At 35.7% G+C, this 22,495-nt stretch overlaps 1 long non-coding RNA gene across 1 annotated transcript; it reads left to right on the top strand.

The window, feature by feature from the left end:
• Window positions 1–18,773: 18,773 nt before the first annotated feature.
• Window positions 18,774–22,337, top strand: LOC149147928 (uncharacterized). Its single transcript, XR_016262580.1, has 3 exons — window positions 18,774–19,454; window positions 19,549–19,632; window positions 21,689–22,337. It is a non-coding gene; the product is annotated as an uncharacterized LOC149147928 (long non-coding RNA).
• The last annotated feature ends 158 nt before the right edge of the window (window positions 22,338–22,495 follow it).

Raw genomic sequence — 22,495 nt, 5'->3', positions numbered from 1 at the left:
CCATTCCTGTCATTGATGAATTACTGGATGAATTGCATGGATCAATTTACTTCACCAAGTTGGATCTTCGTTCAGGATATCATCAAATCAGAATGAAGATTGAAGACATTCCGAAAACGGCATTTAGAACTCATGAGGGTCATTATGAATTTTTGGTCATGCCTTTTGGCCTTACCAATGCACCTTCAACATTTCAAGGTTTGATGAATTCAATTTTCAAACCATTCCTTAGAAAATTTGTGTTAGTATTTTTTGATGATATACTAATCTACAGCAAGTCTTGGAAGGATCATGTTGAACATGTTGACAGGGTGCTACAACTATTGGAGGAGAAACAATTATATGCAAAAAGATCCAAATGTTTCTTTGGAGTCCAGGAGGTGGAATATTTGGGTCATATTGTATCTCATGAAGGAGTTAAGGTAGACCCTAGCAAAATTAAAGCCATTAAGGAATGGAAAATCCCCACATCCATAAAGCATCTGCGAGGATTTCTTGGGTTGACAGGGTATTATCGCAAGTTTGTTAAGAATTATGGGAGAATAGCAGCACCTCTAACAACATTATTGAAGAAAGATGCATTTTCATGGACTCCGGAAGCAACAAAGGCCTTTGAACATCTTAAAGAGGCAATGTGCCAAGCACCGGTCTTAGCTACACCGGACTTCACAAAAACCTTTATTGTGGAATGTGATGCTTCAGGAAATGGAATTGGTGCTGTTCTAATGCAAGATGAAAGACCCATTGCTTTTGAAAGTCGTCCAATCAAGGGAAAGTTTTTAAGCAAAGCTATTTATGAGAAGGAAATGTTGGCAATACTCCATGCACTTAAGAAATGGCGACCCTACCTAATGGGAAGACACTTCAAGGTAAAAACGGATCATGATAGCCTTAAATACTTTTTAGAACAAAGATTATCCTCTGAAGAGCAACAAAAGTGGGTCACAAAGATGTTGGGTTATGACTTTGAAATCATCTACAAAAAAGGGAAGCAAAATGTGGTGGCAGATGCACTCTCAAGAAAGGATGAGGATGTGGAAGCATTGTTGTGCGCCATTTCTATTATCCAACCAGATTGGATAAACGAAGCAAGGGAGGAATGGAAGAATGACGAAGAAGTGTGGGCACTTATTCGAAAGCTACAACAAGATTCCAGTACGTCTGATACATTTAGCTGGAAAAATGATTCGTTATGGTACAAAGATCGCTTATACCTCTGTAAGAATTCCCAGCTAAAACAAAAGATTCTTATGGAATTGCACACTTCTCCCTTAGGAGGGCACTCAGGATTTTTAAAAACTTACCACAGGGTTAAGAAGGAATTTTTTTGGGATGGCCTTAAATCAGATATTCAAAAGTTTGTGGCAGAATGTTTGGTTTGCCAACAAAATAAAGTTGAAACAATTAAGACACCGGGTCTATTACAACCTTTATCCATTCCAAGCCAACGTTGGGAGGAGGTTTCAATGGATTTTATCACAGGTTTACCCAAGTCTGAGGGAAAGAGTGTCATCATGGTGGTAGTTGACAGACTTACCAAGTATGCACACTTTTGTGCATTATCACATCCATTTAAAGCCAGTACAGTTTCTACTGCATTTATGGAAACAGTTCAAAAGCTACATGGAAACCCAAAGATTATTGTAAGTGACAGAGATCCCATTTTCACTGGAAATTTTTGGACAGAATTATTTTCTTGTCTTGGTACTCAGTTAGCTCATAGCTCATCTTATCATCCTCAATCTGATGGGCAAACTGAGATAGTAAACAAATGTTTGGAAGGATATCTTCGTTGCTTTGTATCTGATAAACAGACACAATGGGTCAAATGGTTGCCTCTGGCTGAATGGTGGTATAACACTTCCTTCCATACAGCAACAAAAATGACCCCATTTATGGCACTTTATGGGTATCAACCACCATCCATCACATCATATTTAAGAGAAAATTCTAAGGTTCAGGCAGTGGAACATCACATCGAACATCAACAACAAGTCCTCCAACTCTTAAAGGATAACCTCGTGTTGGCACAGAATAGAATGAAACAACAGGCAGATCAACATCGCAGTGAAAGAAGTTTTGATGTAGGTGATTGGGTATTCCTACGGCTACAACCATATAAGCAAATGTCCCTCAAGCAAGCTAAGAAGGATAATAAATTATCACCAAAGTATTATGGTCCGTACAAGGTGTTGCAAAAGATTGGTACTATGGCATACAAATTGGAGCTTCCTGCAGCTTCTCGATTGCACCCAGTTTTCCATGTTTCATGCTTAAAGAAGGTTATAGGCGACAAGCTCCCAGTTCAAACAATATTGCCAGAACTTGACGAGGAAGGAAAAATTATATTGGAACCGGAAGCAGTTATAGAAACAAGAACTCGACAGCTACGAAATCGATCAATTTCAGAGTACCTTATCAAGTGGAAGAACTTATCCGCTGAAGATTCCACATGGGAGGATGAGAATTTTATGCAGAAGTATCCTGAACTACTCAAGCGTTGAGGACAACACTTTTTTGAAGGAGAGGGGCATGTTGGGTCCCTATAATACTAGTGATTACCCCATTACTATTGTAGTTATACCCCTTATTCATATTGTTGTGCCCCCATTACCCCCATATTGTTATTAATGTGCCCATAGAATCCCTCTATTGTTATTTTTGTGGCTATATGATAGAAAGGCAATATTTTTTTGTCATGAAAAAAAATACCAAATCATAAAAGATGGGGTAGAATATATAGTAAGGGCTCATCAAAATAAAATCAATGCCAGCCTTGTAAGCGCTGGACAAATGAAAAGGCTGGTGAATTCTAGTAAGAGTTGCATGCTTATGGTTGTAAGGGAAAAAGAGGCAGAAATAGTTGATGCTTTCCATGGTTGTGATCAGGAACATAAACAGGAATTATCTGAATTAATTTCTAATTATGATGAGCTATTTTAGGAACCGAAGTGATTACCTTCGAAGATGGAAATCCAACACGAGATCCATTTGCAGCATGACACTCCTTTTCCAAATATTGGCATGTATAGGATGTCGACCATCAAGATGGAGGAAATCAAGAAACAGGTGTAGGAATTGTTGGACCAAGGGGTGATCAGGCTGAGGACTTCTCAGTGTGTCTCACCGATCATCTTAGTCCCAAAGAAAGATGACACATGGAGGATGTGCGTGGATTACCGCGCACTAAAAAAAATCACAGTGAAAAATCGCTACCCCCTTCCAGGAATTGATGACTTATTAAATTAGTTAAAGAATGTTGTTTATTTCACCAAATTGGATTTGTGCAGTGGTTATCACCAAGTCTGAATTGCAGAGGAGGATGTGTGGAAAACTGCCTTCAAGACCAAACAGGGGTTGTTTGAATGGATGGTGACACCATTTGGACTTTGCAATGCTCCAACCACTTTTATGAGGGTCATGAATGATCTTTTTCGGCCTTCCATTGATGAATTTGTTCTTGTATATTTAGATGATATACTTTTCTTTAGTAAGAGCTGGGTTGAACATGTGTGTCATGTAAAGAAAGTGCTTGATGTATTGAAAAAAGAAAAAGTCTTTGTAAAGTTGTCAAAGTGTGAGTTCGGGGAAACCTCTTTGGGTTACCTATGTCATATTGTTTGTCCTGGTCAGCTAAAGATTGATCCTTCTAAAGATGAAGCAATTGTAAATTGGCCTAAGCCTACTAGTGTAACCGAGGTCTGTAGCTTTTTAGGTGCAGTCCAGTATTGAAGGAGATTTATTGCTAATTTCTCTGTTGTTGCAGCGCCTTTGCACACATTGAAAAGTGTGAAACAAGTCTTCCAATGGGGAGGAAGACAACAAAAATCCTTTGAAACATTGAAGGAAAAGATCATCACCATGCCAGTCTTAGCCTTACCTGATCTCCAACAGCCATTTGAGATTGAAACCAATGCTAGCAGTTATGCCATGGGAGTTGTACTGATGCAGCACAAGAAGCTGATTTGTTACCATTTTGAGAAGTTTTCTCAAGCTGTGATAAACTATCCCACTTATGACAAGGAGCTTTATGCCTTGGTGCAGAGTGTGAAAAGGTGGAAACACAAACTGATTGGCAAGGATACCATCATCCTTACGAATCATTAGCCCTTGCAGTACCTTCAGTCACAAACTAAGTTGTAGCAATCTCGTCACTTCAGGTGGATGGGTTTTCTTCAACAGTTTCATCTGGTAATAAAGTATAAGAAGGGTACTAGCAATAAAATGGCCGATATGATATCTCACCCTCCTATTTATGCTTCTATACTTTTGCATAATGCTTCGTTGTATTTTGAGAGTTATGTTGAACAATATGCTAATGATGATGACTTTAAGGAGGTTTATGCGAAACTAACCCATGGTTCACAGGTGGAAAACTATTACTTGCAGGGGAAACTATTGTATCACCTTGGTAAATTGTGTATTCCCACAAGGGAAAGAGTACATGTAACTCGAGAGGCCCACACCTCTCTTGTGTCTTGACACTTTGGTGTCAAAAATACTTTATGTCATGTACAAGGATTTTTCTTTTGGCCTCATATGAAAAACATTGTGACTCGCTATGTAAAGGGTTGTGTGATGTGTTCTGTTTCCACTACTACACCAAGGGCACTTTTAAGACATTTCTTTAAGACAAAAGAATTCTTTTGTATTAAAAAGACACTTTTTATTTTAATTATTTTACATTAAAATTTAATATCAATTGAACTGTCTTAAATATAAAATTTAAGACAAAAACAGTTTGAGACAAAAAAAATTTAAGAAAAAATTTTGTATTTAAGACAAAAACAACTTAAGACAAATATATTTTAAGACAAAATTTTAAATTTAATACAAAAACAATTTAAGACAAAAAAAAATTAAGACAACTTTATATTGAAGACAAAAACAGTTTAAGACAAAAATAGTTTGAGACAAAAATATTTTAAGACAACTTTATATTTAAGACAATGACCACTTAAGATGAAACTCATTTAAGACAATTAACAATTAAGACAAAAACATATCAATTTAAGAAAATATTATCTAACAACTACAAAATTGACTCTGACAGTGCACCCTAAGTCCGCTAGTTTGCGGGCTACTACTATATCACACCTATACCAACAATACTATTTCACTTTCCATTCAAGTTATCATATATAAAGACAACAACTTATTCAAATCTTCCTTTTGTGGGGGTAGCTGACTCTGAAGAACATGAAAGCCTTTGCTGACAAGATTTCCCAGACACTAATTACTCTTTTGTCCCTTCGATCTTTGTTGATACGATTAGAGACAACTTGTATGTCATTGCACTCGACACTACTACACAGAGGGGAATTTTAAGACAAAATAAATCTTTTGCCTTAAAATTTTCAATATGAGGCACTAGTAAAAAAAGGTAAAGGATTAGGGGTTCATCATTATGATATTGATGGGTTCTTCGTGAAGTTGAGTGATGGAGGGTGACAAAAACTAATAGGATTTAGGGCATTGGAGGCTGACAACAGAGGTGTGTGTCGTGAGAGGAGCAATGGAGGCACTTTCGATGAACATGGATAAGTGGTAACATAGTTGGAGTACTTTTCTTGGTCCCATCAATTGTGATTTAATATGTGTTTTTTGACTGTTTTATTTATTTGAATGCTACTTATGTCCATTGGTTGTTGTTATTAGCACATTTTTGTGCTAGATTGGCAATATGGATTAGATTCACCGGAAGGATTGTTGAAAAATGCAGCAAAAAATTTTCAATTTGATTTTTCCTTGATTAAATTGAGACAATTTGAATTTCCACATCAGTAGACAACTTGGATGCAATTAACTTGTATGAAATGGCTTGTGTCACCAATTTTACTCATTAGATTCAAGTTGGAGGAGTTAGAGTTCAGTTAAGCATGTCTGATTGCTAATTTGTAGCAATCAAAGTCAATTATCTCAAGCTGTTTTCAGTTAAACTAGTTCTAATTGTTTGAGGAATTAGTGGAAGGCTAGTTGTGCAGTGGGACTTCAGTCAAATACACTGATCATCTAGTTAACTGATAAATTAGCCCAAAATAGCTAGTGTATGCAAAGAATTCAAGTTCCCCGAGTATGGAGGAGATTCCATGGCAACGTAACACTAGTTGTAGACTACTCTTGCGCATATAGGTGTTGCAGGAAATCACATGATCAACCTTAGGAATTGCGCAATCCATTTTGGAAAAAATCCTAAATAATAGGGGCCTAATTTCTCAAGGAATTGCACAAGGAAATAGGGGCTCAAGTAGAGGCAGAAATTGATGAAGTTTGGGTTTGGGCTTCTTAGTGAGCAAAGAGATAGGTTATTCACTTACAAGTTGTGCACAGTTGAGTAAAGCAATTTTAATACATCTATATTCATTAGATTGATGCAAGAAGGCATTGAAGTTTTTAGCAGATTGTTTTCCCCAGGAAAAATATTGTGTGCATGTGTTTTATTTCTTATTGCATGTCTGAATTTTTTGTTCTAAATTGTGAATTAACTTCCGTAGAGTAGTAGAGTTGGTTTGTGTCTTATGATTTTGAAAACACTTCATGAGAAATTGCAAATCTACACATAATTTCTAGATCATATCATAGCAGGATTCACATTAGAGTAGGAATTTCAAATTTGTTTCTCAGGAGGTTCGAATTTGCAGTTCAATGTAGCAAGATCTCTTAAGAGATGAGAATATGACCTTCAACGGGGTGAGGCTAGAGTATGCCTTGGAAGGAAACTCTAATTTCATGGACTGGAAGGATCACATCGAGGAGGTATTCAATGACAATGGATTGCTAGAATACATCAAGAGAGATGTTACAAAAGCAATATGAATCTGATGCCCAAAACCTTGCTCAGTGGAAGAAACTTGTAGCCAAGGTGTGGAGAATAATATTGGAGGGAGTACGAGACCACATTGTCAACAATCTCCATGGGAAAGAAAATCCTTATGCAATGTGGTAGGAACTAACAAATCTGTTCTAGACTAGTAGTGACCACAAAAATTTGGTGCTCAAGGATAAACTTTGAAACATCAAGATGTAGAAGAATGACTTTATCTTGCAATATCTGAGGAGGTTCACACAAGTTCGTGATGAGATTGCAGGAGTTGGTGTTATTGTTTCAAAGGATGACTTGGTAAGCATATCCCTTTTGGGCCTTCCCAAGAGTTGGCATAGCTATCAAGATTAAGTTAATGGGAGGGAGAAACTATCGAATTGGGAACACTTATGGAACAATTTGGTATAGGAGGAAATAAGGCAGAATACCAGAGATGGGACCTCATCCAAGGGCAAGGATGAAGAAAAATTTGCATTGGTTGGAAAGGGAAAGAAGGGAAAAGGGAAGAAATCTCAAACCAAACCAGAATCTAGCCAAGGGGGAAAGAAGAAAGATTTGTCAAAAATTAAATGCTTCCATTGTCATGAATACGAGCACTATGCCACAAAGTGCCCACAGAAAAAGGCAAGAAAGAATACCTTAGGAGGAGCAGCGGGTGAAGCCTTGGCTTCACAGTTTGACCTTGACTTTACCCTTATCGCATGCATGTCCAACACAGTGATGGGGAGTGTGTGGTACTTGGACTTAGGTGCATTGTTCCACATGACAAGGTGTAGAGATTTTTTCAGTGACCTGGAGGAGAAATATCTCCAGATGCACATTGAGCTAGGGGATGATGGAAGGTACAACATGACCGGTATTGGTATAGTCACCTTTTAGAGGGAGTCAAGCTCCCCTCTTAGGCTCAAGGATGTCATGTTTGTTCTAGGCCTAAAGAAAAATCTCATCTCTGTTGACATTTTGGAAGACCGTGGTTACAACGTGATCTTCAACAAAGGAAAAGCATTCCTGAGACACATAGCCATGGGACAGGTGAAGAATATTGAGGTTTGCATGAAGAATATATATAAGTTAGATTTGGAATATTGTGTTGCATTAAGCACTAAGGAAGAGAAAGTGTAAGGTCGTGATGTAGGTGAACTTTAGCACATAAGACTTAGCCATTTGCATCATGGAACCTTGAATATTATACAACAAATATCCACTAGCCTCCCTAAACGATCACTTGAGCAACAATATGTATACAAAGGATGTACCTTGGGGAAGTACAGAAAATCCGCATTCCATGATCGGGACAAAAAAGTGCATGTAGTCCAAGAAAGGATCCTCTCTGATGTCTATGGACCTTTCTCGATAGCCTCCACTACTAGACACAAATTTTTTGTCCTTTTTTATTGATGACTTCTCACATAAGTGTTGGATCTCTTCATGCGGAAGAAAGATGATACATTCTCCAAGTTCATAGAATTCAAGGCACTGCTTGAGAAAGAAACCAACAAGAAGGTGAAGTCTCTCAGGAGCAATAATGAAGGTGAGTATGTGTTGAATGAATTTAAAAATTTATGTGCGAAAGAAGGCATTCGATGAGATTTGATAACACCCCACAACCCACATCAGAATGGGGTGGTTGAGAGAAAGAACCATAGCATTTTGGGAGCAACAAGGGTGATGTTGCATGACCAAGGCCTACCTCTACATTTGTGGGTTGAAGCATGCAATATAATAGTCTGTTTGCAGAACCGAAGTCCTCATCGAATTCTTGGCGTCATTACACTGGAGGAGGCTTTCTCAGGAAGAAAGCCGGATGTGTTGCACTTCAAAATTTTTGGAGCCCCTGTTTACTGCCATGTCTCCAAAGAATCAAGGAATAAGATTTAGTCGACTACAGAACTAGGGGTATTTGTGGGTTACATAGAAACTCCCACAACTAACATGTGTACTTTCCATCACTCATAATGATAGTTGTGCGAAGGGATGTAAATTTTGATGAGGAGAAAGCTATGTGGTGCTCTCTTGACATGGAACTTTATATCTCACCAAAAGATGAGATTTTAGCTCCAAAAGAGGAACCTCACGAAGTTGTAGAGCAACCACAAATTGTGGAGCAGAGAGTGGAGACATTCACTAAAGCAAAACCTCTAGAGAAGGCAGAAAAAGAACTAAGGAAGTTGATAGACTTGTTCATGATGCAAGGGAGAATGTGGGATATCCTTCAAATTCGCATAAGAAAAGGAGGTCACTCGAGAGGTACACTGGCTACATGGCTCTTATGACTAAGCTTATAGAGATTGAGCCATCCTATTTGAAGAAGAAATAGAGAAACCTGTATGGGTTGATGCAATGGTGGAGGAATATGAATCCATTGCAAAGAAAAATGTTTGGGAAAAGGTCCCAAGACCATCATATAAATCAATAGTGGGTTTGAGATGGATCTTCAAGGTGAAGCAGACAACAAACAGAAGCATAGAGAAGTATAAGGTCATATTTGTGGCCAAGGGGTACTGTCAAGTTGAGGGAATTGACTGTGAGGAGACATTTTCTCTTGTAGCAAGGTACTCATCCATTAGATCAATTCTTGGTCTGGCTACGCAAATGGGGTGGAATATCCACCAAATGGGTGTAAAAACAACATTTCTCAATGGGGTTAATAAGGAGGAGGTGTACATAGAGTAACAAAAAGTTTTTGAGACATTTGATCAAGAGTCTCATGTGTGCAGACTCAAGTGAGCATTGTACGATCTCAAACAAGCACCTCGTGCTTGGCACATCAATATCGATAGTTATCTCATAGTTTGGGCTTCACCATAAGTGAAGTGGATGTAAACATCATCACATTTGGATAGAAGGTAAATTGATTATTATTGTCTTATATGTTGATAATTTTATTTTAACTAGTGATGAGCAGTTGATCATATCTTGTAATCAGGACCTTGCAAAGGAATTTGAAATGAAGGACATGGGTCTCATGCACCCTGTTCATAAAATGACAGTTGTTCTCAACCTATCAATTTATCAATTTAACTTTGAGGACAAATAAGATAATTGATGGTATTATTTGGCCTCTTCCCAAGGCAGATAAACCATATCATTGATATTATTCATACAATATTCTAATGCTGCTAGAATGAAGAACAGACCCTTGTTGAAACCCTTTTTACACAGGGAACATGTCCCTCTTGTGGGGGCGCATATTCCTGAGTGTGGAAGTCTAGTGGAAACATTTTTCAGTAACTCCATCCTTCCCTCATACACTATTGGTAGTGTATAGATCTATTTTGATCTCAAATCTATTGCACATAGAGAAATAAAAAGGAAACATGTAAAAATTTAGGTGCTTAAATGTTGCATTAGTTTATTATTAACATCACACATCTCTTACACTCAACCTCTAAAGTGTAGCTCACCTCACTCTGTTCTTGATTCCACTGCATATGTTTGGCTTCAATCTTCAATCCATGAAATAGATATGATGTGTATACATAAATTGAAACCCTAAAACAACTGGCCCCAATATGCCTATCTATCTACGATCCAGAAACTGGCCCCAATATACATACTCTTGTTGTTTTTTTCACAGTTATAATCCTACTCCTTGTCTTAAAAGTTACCCTAATATTGAGCTCATATTAGCCATGGATTTGCTTCTCCATGCTTCATATCATACTGTTGATTGCTCTATCATGTACCTTATGGTCAGAATTTTGTATATTGTATTTTGAGGGATAGGCTATTTTTCCAATTTGCATACAAGGAATTAACTTTGTCAATTCTATTTCCAAATTTCCACAGGAGGATGGTTTATCTTTAGATGGTGACAAATGGCATTGGGTGGTTGGAATTATGGTTTCATTTACTTTTGTGAAGTTGTTCCTCATAATTTATTTTCAAAGTTTTACTAATGAGATTTTGAAGGCATATGCTCAAGATCATTTCTTTGATGTGATCACCAACACAATTGGTCTAATTGTTGCTATTCTTGCAAGTACTTTGTACTGGTGGATAGATCCTGCTGGAGAAATTGTGGTAAGTAATTCTTTGACATGATATTTTCCTTGTTATATTTGGCATGCATGGGATTGCATGTGTTTCTTTTCTACCATGGCATGGGTTTTGCCAGGTGTGACAGTATTTTCATCCCAGCCTTGCCATTTCCTGATAACTTTGATGAGATGGGTTCTCTCATCCGGCTTATGTGGGATGGTCGATTGGATTCAGAGCTGAGTGGGGTGGATCTCTTAATTGAAAAACACATGGTGTAGTGGTCCTTGAACCAGACTGAGGATGCATGAATCCACTGGCCTAGTAACCCCTGAACCGAACTATGGGTTGCGGTAAAGCCAGATTGTGTGCCTCGGTGGGCCTAGGAATCGTTGCTGGTGAATGGCAGGATATACAGTAAAGCTAGGAGGTGTATTTTCTCCATGTTGGGCCTAGTTATTACAAGATGGAATGCATGATAAATCTTGGAGAGTATGTCTCGGTGTAGGGCTTAGTGATCCCTAGATCAGACTGCGGATGCACGGTAAAGCCTGAGAGACTAGGAGTCATGAAAATTACTCACGGTGTAGGTGGAGGACTTCGGTGACATCCACATTGATTAGTGTTTTTGATGTGTTCTATGAGTCCCACATTCATGCTTGGATTAATATACTTTGTCGGGGATTGATGACTTGTTCGATCAGCTGAAAAGAGCTTCAAGTCCATGGTTGCTTCAACAAATATGTAAATATAGCTATATTGTATTCAATGTTAATATTTTGGGATTATTCGTCTCTGTACAAGTGCGTTGTATATTTCTCTTCAATGCATCTAATAAAAAGGATCCAAATCAAGATTTTTTTTAGTGACATTCTTTTGTTCCTCCCTTATTCTACTATTTTATTGTACTTTCTCATGATGAAGGGTGAATATGATTGTGAATTTAACAACATTTCTTGCATGCCATTTGTTTTCTTCCAATATGTTTATTCATTTTTGGCTTTTTAATCCTTACTATGGATTTGAATTTCACCCTTGAATCCGTGAATGGTGAATGTGCTTATGAATTTAATATTAGAGAGTCTAGATTGCATGGCAGTTGTGTTCCTCCAATATGTTTATTAATTTTGGGATTTTTAATCCTTAATATGGATTTAAATTTCACCCTTCAATCGTTGAAAGGTGAATGTGCTTGCAACTTTAACAACATTTATTTCATTCCATTGGTTTTCTTCCAAAATTTTTGGTTTTTGAATCCTTAAAAGAGATTTGAATTCCCTCACATGTCAAGCTTTCAAATTATGGAGCTTGTTTGATAAAAAATTATGGGCCAATTTTTTAAACAACTCATGTTCAATTTAAACCCCAAAAAACTGAATTGGAGTTTTAAAGACTGCACCTCTATATTTGTTGATTAATTTGTGATCTATACATTAATGCCTTTTTTAAGATCTCTTATTAAATTGTATATGTTGACCTCTCAAGCTATGGTGAGAATGTGGATGCCTAATAACCATGAGTTGTGTTTGAGCCCTGAGCTGAGTTAGCTCAAAATAAAAAATAAAATAAAATAAAAACTTTGTGAAGGAGTTACCGTTCCACTTCAGGGTTCTGGATTCTGAAGTAGGACATGGAACTAATCTAGCCTAAAGCCATCTAATCATGGATATGATATGCACCGTTATGTTGCATACCAGCGTTACAATATTTGATATATTAGTTATTTGTTTGTAAAGTACGGTGGAGATGTTAGTGTGTTGTGATAGACTATATGTTATGTTGCTTAGATGTTGGGCATAGTTGTGTTGAGCAAAGATTGGTGGTTTGTGACTTGTGGAATCAATGATATGCCACTATCAATGCTTACAAATATGCATAACATGTACCGGTTGAGGAATCGTGTGGAAAACTATATTAGGTAAGAGATTTAAATAAGGATTGGTGAATAAAAACAAATCTCACCTAATACATGAAAGGAGGATTAAATAATGGAGGAAGTCCATGGTTGTATATGGACTTAATTGTTATATACTATACCTATGTCTTGCCATGGATAGTTTTACATGTTATTGCCATAGTGTGGTTAATTAGTCATTATGATAAACATGTGAAGAGGAATATGGTTAATATCCATGCATACTAATGAGTTATATGAATTTACCATGCAAGCACATATGTGTGCAGTATTATAGACTTATAAGAATAAGGTATTTATCAAATGGTTAATGGTGGAATGGTTTTGATGTTATGCATCCATATAAGAAAGATTCTTGAGTCTAAATCAAGCTATATATGCATATGATGTTATGTGCCAATAGGCAAAGTATGCATGACTATGTTAAAGGTAAGGTTGGACTATAAAAACAACTTATAAAGGGTTATACATAATTTGTTATAAAAGTATTATACCAAAGTAAAGAATGGTGAGAGAATGTTATAGAATAAAGACTATATAACTGTACAAATTGTGGTAAAATTATCTTCTTACAACATGATTTATTCTTCGGTTGGAAGAAAGTATGGTTAAGGCGAAATCAAAGTTAAACAAATTTCCAAGGCATATGCATCTTTTGAAGGATATGTATACTAGAACCTATAAGTATCCTTGAGTGCAAACCATAGTGATTGGTGAAGTAGCACAAATGGTATGGAACCCTGGGTCAATGAAATGATATTTAACAATCTATTTAAAATAGATTGATGTCATAATTTGTACCAAGAAATTTTGAGAGGATCTCTTATCAGATTGCATTGATAAGATGTCTCGACAACATAAGAAAATGTTGCATGATTCAAACAAGAATTCATAAATAGATAACTCAACATTCGTAAAGGGTGATTTAATGTTAAGAATGAGCTAACATGTAAATACCCCGAGATCATAAATAGTTACAACTACAAGGAGTGTAGGATTGTAAGTAAAGAAAGCTTTCATGTATAACTACACGAAATTATGCATGGTCAACAAGTTTTTGAAGCATTAACAGGGCAAAAATTAAAACATACAAGGTGAATTAATGATCTCATGAATATTGAACTTCAACAACTATGAGTTAATAATATACTTTAGAACATTAAGCAGAATGTGTGATTAAGAGGAAAATATGCATGAATCCAATAATATGTGATTGATATTGGAACCACTTGACATTTGGAATTGATTTATACATGACATAAAATCATTCTTAATTACATAGATGAACCATGATAAATGAATGTTGGTATGATACTAACATAGTGAAAAAATATGGATATAGTTTATCTCATGCAGGTGATACCATGAGAATGGTATTATAGGTTGTACCACAATTGGACTACGTACAACAGTACATAGGGTACCGTATGACTACATATGCTACAAGGTTGAAAAATGAAATGTGTATTGTGTGTATAACATACCTTGTGTGCAGGTATGCAGTAGTCATTGGATGGATGTCTGGCTAGGTAAACAAACTTGGAGGTTACTCAGACGAAGGAAAGTAAGTTTGGTATAAGTAACTATGGTTAATCAGAGTTTGATTATGATGAATATATATATTGTGATGTGAAATAATCTGTTATGACCTTGCAGGCATATTAATGTGGAAAACATGCTAACTGATGCATTGTGTATAGAGACTGCAAAAAGCAAGTGTTTGAGAAGAACAAAAATGATTGAAAGAATGCAAGCAGAGAACATGCATTCTTTAGATAAAATAAATGATAAGCAATAGCTTCTTTAATACAATTAAGTAACAGATTGTGATATTTATCATAGTTAAACTTTGCATCAATAAATTCTCACAAATGGTTTGAAAAAAATGTGTGACAGGTAGCTATGGAAGGAGAGATGTTGGGACCACTCCTTGAGACCAATGTAGCTATGGAAGGAAAGATGTTGGGAGCAATCCTTGTAACAGATGTACATCAGAAAAATTGCATCAGATGGCAGAGCCATGAGAGTTGTTGATTAAAAACCAGCTATCTGTGAACTAGGACAGGATGTAGTGATACACCAAGGACGGTGTAGAATTTAAGAGGGGGAGTATGTAACACCCCTCCCTTGTGTACTAAATTATTGTAAACCTAAGCTAAGTTAAAGCTAAGTGTGATATCCTCCCTTGTGTGTTAAATGTTTGTAAACTAAGCTAAGGAAAGCTATTTTTGATACCCTCCTTTGTGGGTTAAGCTATTCTAAACCTAAGATGAGGAAAGCTAGGTGATATGTAATATGAAAATCACATGTGTTATTAAATAAATTAATAAAATAAATCACTTGGAGGTTGGAGCACCAAGAGAGAGGAGATGCTTGCCAAATCCCATGAGGAATGGGATAGAGATGAATCTTTCATGACAAAACTTCTAAATGTGATTCTCAATAAGCTTGGATGGATTGAATATCCATCGGATGGATGGGAGATAAAGATCCATCGGACATAAAAGCTCTGTGGGAGATAAAGGGAATATTTTATGTGGAAACACGTCATGGGAAATAAAGACGAGCTTTTCCAAATAAGATCTAGGCAAATGGAAAAAATCCATAAAGCGGGATGCCACCAATGGTAACTAAATCATGAAAGAGGGTGTTAAATACCAAATGCATCGATCAATTGAGGACAGTTCATCCTTGGTAAGGTCTTCGGCTCAGGGGAATCAAAGGTGGTTCATGGCTGGGTGGTGGCGCTCCTCCCTCCAAGTGAGGGTTAGTTGGTGTCAGATGCGTGGAATGTGTGTATGATGATTCTTACTCTCTCTCTGTTATTTGTTCCAGTTGTTTATGAGAAGAGTTCTTAAATTTCTTCTTTATGAGAATGTTTGATGAATAATATATGCTTATGATGTTTCCCTCTAATTTGATGAGATTCACTTGCATGGTATGTGTTTCCTTACTTGTTATGAGATTAAAATCATTTAGCAAAGATATAAGGATGATTAAATTTATCTCTGCTATGGAAAGGATGACATTCCTATGCATGTTGTATTCTAGTGTGAAGTTAACTATAGAAGCAGGTTCAGTGGATAACAGTTCTAGGACTCATTCCTAGTAGAATTCACATATAACAAATATTCATCACTGAATTACCGAGGTTAATGTTTCTTATGTAATGACTGTGGCTATTATGGGCTTGAGGGCATGTCAGTAATCCTTTGACCATACTTTAGAATGATAATTATAGGGTGTGATGCTAATAATTTCTGTAATGTCTCCTTGAGGTTATTATTCTGAAATGGTCATAAATAGTGTTAAGATAGTTGTTACATTTAACATCAAGTGGTAACTCTGGTGCATGTGGGACACTTAAGGTATTATGCTTCTAATTGCATAAGTAGAGGAATTGCTTCAGATAAGAATAGTTTAATTAGTTAGTCATGCATGTTGAACCAAGGGTTGGTCAGATTACCTTGATGATGCTTAATTATATTAGTGATGCATGGTCAATGTCGGGTAATACTCCATTAATGTTGGTATGTATTAAACAAAATATTATATAGGTTGCATTCCATGCTTATTCCTTCATACTCAATGATGATTCTATTATACATAAGTTGTTTATATGAATCTAAGAGTTCCCATTACGGATCCGATAAAGCATAAAAGAATGATGTAATATTATGAGATTGTTTAAACTCTTATGAAATGAGTACAATAATAGGAATAATACTTGTTCCTGCCATGATAAATATGTTATATAAGACTATAGTTAGATCTTAGCTATAAAAACAAAGAAAATTTTATAGAATTGGGAGCCTAATAAGCTATTATTCCGAGATAGGCCAAAGGGGTACATCACAATCTATACGTAAACATGAGAGATCCCCAACGTCCTATATGTAAGGTAATTTCTTTTTAAAACGGAGTTAGCTACTTTGGGGATTTGTTATATTTGTTGGCTACAATGGACCTTAACCTATAACATGTGGGTGGAGATGAGTGTTAGGCTCTAGGAAAAATTTTATTTTTATTTCTCAGAGTCCCATATAATTCGTACCAATCTATAGTTCCATGCACATTATTTTTCAAGTAAGTGATTTAGGGTTGTCAAAAAAAAAAAAAAATTAAACATCGAACATTAGTTTCTGGTGGTGTGCAAGGAACCATTCCATGGATGGCTCTAGAGCTATTAAATGACAGTAGTAGTATGGTTTCTGAAAAGGTAAAATGATGAAATTCTTTTATCTATGATTATATGAATGCTCAATTTCGAGTTTCTGAACTTGGGCCGCAATTTATGAACTCTAACCACAAATTGTCTGGTGTGTTTGTTTCCCTTCTAGTGTGATGTGTTTTCATTTGGCATTGTAATGTGGGAACTTCTTACTAGAGAGGAGCCTTACACCAATATGGATTATGGGGCAATAATTGGTATTCCCTTGTTCCTTATAATGATGACCATCATCCTTGTAGTGCCATATCCATGTATTTGTCGTAACTAAAGATAGAGGTGCGATATGTGTAATTCAAAAATATCTGGAAAAGATTGTTAACCTCAAGTTTTATGGATATTTTGCAGGTGGCATAGTCAACAATACTTTATGGCCACCTATCCCTAAGGGATGTGTCATTAATGGAGAGTTGTTGGTCGGCAGACCCTTCTATGAGAACCACTTTCACAGATTACTCTTTGATTGCGTGCAATAGTAGCAATGCTTCCACCTAAAGGGTAGGCTCTTCAAGCTCATGTTCAAACACTACTTGTGAAAAATACTAGTGAATTCGAATGAACCGTGTTTTTGTTTGGCCATTTGCATTCTTTTAAATATTTGGAATATGTATTTCATTGTCAATATATTTCACTTGTTTATTGCCTTCTACATTCACCGATCCCGTTTTATGTTTAGGATGACATTGACCTCATGACGACGTGGCATTTTCTTTGCCACAACCCCTTACTTTTCATGTTTGATCTCATTAGTTGTTCTTGTCTCCTTCAATAGCGCTTAATACCTAAATTGATAAGATAGTTAACCATATTATCCATTTCTATATAAATTGTACATTTATATCCTGTAAATAAATAAACACATTAATTAATTTAACTTTGGAAATATAAATTAATTTGATTATTTTAATTAGTTATAAATGCTATAATAATTGTAAATAATTAATAATATTAGATTAATTTAAATACACTTTACATAACAAAACACTTTAATATATGGTTATGTAAAGTGTACTTAAATTAATCTAATATTATTGAATTGAGGCTTCTGTGATCCATATCAAGTTTGAGAGAATTTTTCGGCATAAATCACATGATATTTCTTTTGTTGATGCATTTCAAACCAATCAATGTGGTTCATCATCACGACAAGTTGAAGAATCAGATCCAGCTTTGCATGTTCTTCAACTTGTCCTGATGATGAACCACACTGGTTGGTTTGAAACGCGTTGACAAAAGAAATATCATGTGATTTACGCGGAAAAATAATTTAATATTATTAATTATTTACAATTATTATAGCATTTATAATTAATTAAAACAATTAAATTAATTTGTATTTCCATAGTTAAATTAATTAATATGTTTATTTATTTAGAAATAGTTAAAGTATAATTTATATAGAAATGGATAATATGGTTAACTATCTTATCAATGCAGGTATTAAACACCAGTGAAGGAGACGAGCAACTAATAGATCAAACCTGAAAAGTAAGGGTGTATTTAAGTTATAACTCTTGTTTAATAGAGATAAAGTGTATTTAAGTTATAATTTTTTCTTAATGGATGTAATTAAAAAACAATATAAACTATATTTAAGTTATATATATATTTTTAAAATATCGTAATAATTTACCTATACAGGAGTTATTTATTTATTTAATGATCTACGGGTCTGATAATTGTCCTTGTCATTCAATATTCATTATTAATACAAATATATTTAAATCTTTGACATGGTACGGTGTATACTTTTTGTTATTAATCTCTGAGATATTTATATTTTATATGATATGATTAACTGGGTCTCCTAGTGCATTAACCCTCTAATAGCGGTTACCCTATAGCTAGCCTTTGCAGAACTTTCGTGAAACAAGTTTTTCACCCACCAGGTGTCGATTGCATGGCTGCGGGTGTAGCATCGTCATTGGATCACCAAATTGCAGATCTCAGTCTTGGGTTGTCGATAATCCGTCATGGTAACGAAACCCTGCTCCTCCACCTCCTGGACAACTCATTTGTGCCTGGACTCTGTGGTGCCAAGCTCTACAAGTTTCACCAACCCTTCACTTGCTGGCAGCCTCCACCATAGCTATCTCCTTGCTATAGACACCCCATGCCACTGGTACTACTTGTTGCAACCATTACACACAGATTTTCGTCTTTAATTACATTGTTTTTGTTTCCCTTAGTGCTGGAGAACTCTCCTCCGACGCTGCTCAATACCTTTCACAGATGGCGTCTACATCTTCGCTAGGCTTCCAAGCTCTTCCTTCTCAGCTGACAGTGCCAAGAGCCCCCATTTCTTGCAACTGCCCAACTGGTATCGCCAAGTTTATGCCTGAGACTTTTATGTTATTTTCATTATTTATTTGAGCTCATTCTCCCATTTCCATTTGAACTAAATTACTGTAATTGTTCAAGGTTTCTTCCATGCAGTTGCTGTCCATTTCAGTGTTGAATTTGAAGATCCTTCATAAAGGTTTTTGGAAAATTGCCGAACATAAACCCTGGTAAGTGATAACCAAGGGTTTCGATTTATTTTTCTTTCTTCCAGTTGTTTTTTTTAATATACCTATTTAATTGTTGTTCTGAGTGGTTTGGCAGGGTATAAAGGCATTTGTTGCAGGAGCCGCTTTTCACCTCAGGAACCACACTACACGAGGTCTTCTATATCCTACACCAATTCAGGTGTTGGCCATCATTTTGTTCCTTAGTTTATATAGTGACTTTTTGTAAGGTTTTAGCATGATACTGGTTGGGCTTTGAACCAAGTCATAACAATGTGTTACCAGTATGGATTGTGCCCTCTTTAAATTATTTCTTCACTAAGTTTTCTGGTGGGACATAAAATAAATGACTTCTATGCTTCGAGTTTATTTATCTTTGGATGTATGCGTATATGCTACTCTTCATGTTATAGGGGTTTCAATCGTTACATAATTTCTCCTCATAGAACACTGTATGGTGGGTAAATGAAATTACTCACAAGGATTTCTGAATTGTACTGTAACATGTATTTATTAAAATATAATTGTAGGAACTTCAATCTACACTGTAGCATTCACTCTTTTGAAATTTGTTCACAGAACATCTGTATGATTTTATAAATTACTATCTCAAGGACCGTTACTAATAATTCCTTAATGTTCACTAAACAATCTTTTACTGCAGTCATGATTTCTTAATTTAAATTATAGTTCTTGAACAGTTTACCCCAGTAACTCATTAATTTATTTCTGTTGTATTCTATTAACAATATTGCTCTACATTAATTTGTATTTTGTTGGGAATGGGGAGGCCGAGCTGGTTCCTGGTAACGGGTGACCTGGCTTAAACTCAGTCAGCTTTGTTACAATAGATACTCTTAATAAGGGCCATTCATTTGTTATTTATTATATGCGTAATTAGACTTACTTTGCCACACCTATAGTTTTCAAAACTCATTCCTCACGGGGTAGGCCCTAAAAAAATGCAGGTGAAAATGCAGGTGAGGTGATATGGGTAAAATTTACAGGGTATCCACCTAAAAGGGTCGTTACTTAATTTTCGCATGGCATCTTCATGTTGAACTGCGACCCTGTTCCAGTTTTTTCTTTGTTCTTTCCTCTGCTACCCGGTAAGGTAATAGGCTTCGCAATAACCTCTTGTGCCACTGCATCTACCTCTAACCAATGCTGCTTACAATTTTTCTAGAGGGACAACACCCTTGCTTTCTCCACAGCAATAGGTCTTGTGATTTGTGTGATTGAGTAGTTTAGGGTAGGCACGTTTATTTTGTCAACGTTGAAGTAATTTACTGCCTCCTTGTCTGAAATCAATCCCTTAGAAATGGTGTCATGTAGGTTTCCCCTTATTTATTACCCCTTTATCAATCTACTATGAACATTTTGGTGGCTTTAGCCCATATAAGTGTGTTTTCTATTTCTGAACACTTTTGTTGCCCTAGCCCATATAAATATAAATGTGTTTTCTATTTCAGCTTGAGAGATTACAGCCCAACTAATCGAATTGAAATGACAGTGACAACTAAGGATGCCCATGTAAGCTGAATTGAATTGAGATCATAACAAAAATTAACAACATTCTTTCACACCCATAACTCCCTGTAGATCAAAATGCTTTGGAAAGGTAAGAGAGTAGATGTTAATTGCAAAACATGTGCAAACAAATATTTTTGCTATGTTGTGACTTTGAAGTATGAGGTGTAGATGTGTCCTAGGAAACAGGCCCCTATTACTAGCTAGCTTGCCTTTAGGTTGTTGATATTGCTAGAAAAGAGAAAATACTTAGTTGTTTAAGACTTTCTATTGTTGATATTGCTAGAAAAGAGAAAATACTTAGTTGTTTAAGACTTTCTATTAGCTTGCTTTTAGTGCTCTAGATAATCTCATATATATATATATATATATATATATATATATATATATATATATATATATATATATCAGAGTTTATTACTTTCAATTTCATGTGAGATGATTTACTTTCATTGCTCTAGATAATCTGATATATATATATATATATATCAGAGTTTATTACTTTCATATATATATCAGAGTTTATTACTTTCAATTTCATGTGAGATGATTGGAGAAATTTATAGAGTTTATTACTTTTGATTTCATGTGAAATGATTGAGAAATTTATAAAGGGCAAATTTATATTGAGTATCACATTTATTTATTTTGATTTGGATTTGAAAGAATATTTAATTAATTATATTTTGTATTTTAGTGCTCATCAGCTCCACGCCTGATAACAAGGCATAGAAAGACGCAGAAATAAATCTGTCATTGCCTGGAGATGGCTTCGATGCCACTGCTCGAGAAAAGGCTACCATTGAAGCCAAATGTCTAAGCATTGTTTCCTGCACTGATATACTATCCATGTCAACTAGAGATCTTATATCACTTGTATGGTAATGCAAATTGTACAAGCTTTCTGTAATTTTTCAACTTTATTTTGATGATGGGATAATCGAATCAATCTTTGAGGAACAACTGTCTTGAATCAGTTATATGGTGAATTCAAATGCTTCTATTTTGAAAATTTATTATCAGATAAATTAATTCATTTGAGTGGACTTAGGGATAGGCGGGCCCACTATCCCATTAAGAAGGGGTGGAAAGATGGGCGGATCTCCAAAGCATGGAGAGTAGCAAGGAACCTGCCACTGCCCTCCATGAATGTGTAGAGTCTCAAATCTCTCTTTGGCTCTAAAGGCCTAACTTAAGCAGAAATGATCATTGTCTTTGGTACGGTCACTTATGTTAACGTCTGTTGAGGGAGATAATATTCTAGGGTAACGGGTTTGGGTGGATTGTTTCTTTTTGTTTAATTTCTATAGATATATTTTGGAGTTATGTGAAATTTTTGTTGGAATCCAGTTGTAATCAGAGTTTTCAATTTTTTTTTTTTTCTAGATTTTGTAATCAGAATTTTCAAAATTTTTCTGTTAGATTTTCCAAAACTTTATAAGAATTTCCATTGTTTTCTGGACTAAATTGTTGTTTGGTTAGACTACAGTTATATTTTGTTTCATTCAATTTTT

The sequence above is a fragment of the Pinus tabuliformis genome, chromosome 9, assembly GCF_031772625.1.
Source record: "Pinus tabuliformis cultivar Carrire ecotype Pingquan chromosome 9, CPIR1, whole genome shotgun sequence".
NCBI lineage: Eukaryota > Viridiplantae > Streptophyta > Pinopsida > Pinales > Pinaceae > Pinus > Pinus tabuliformis.
The sequence above is the reverse complement of the archived record's forward strand: the minus strand, read 5'-3'. Positions and strand labels throughout refer to the sequence as shown.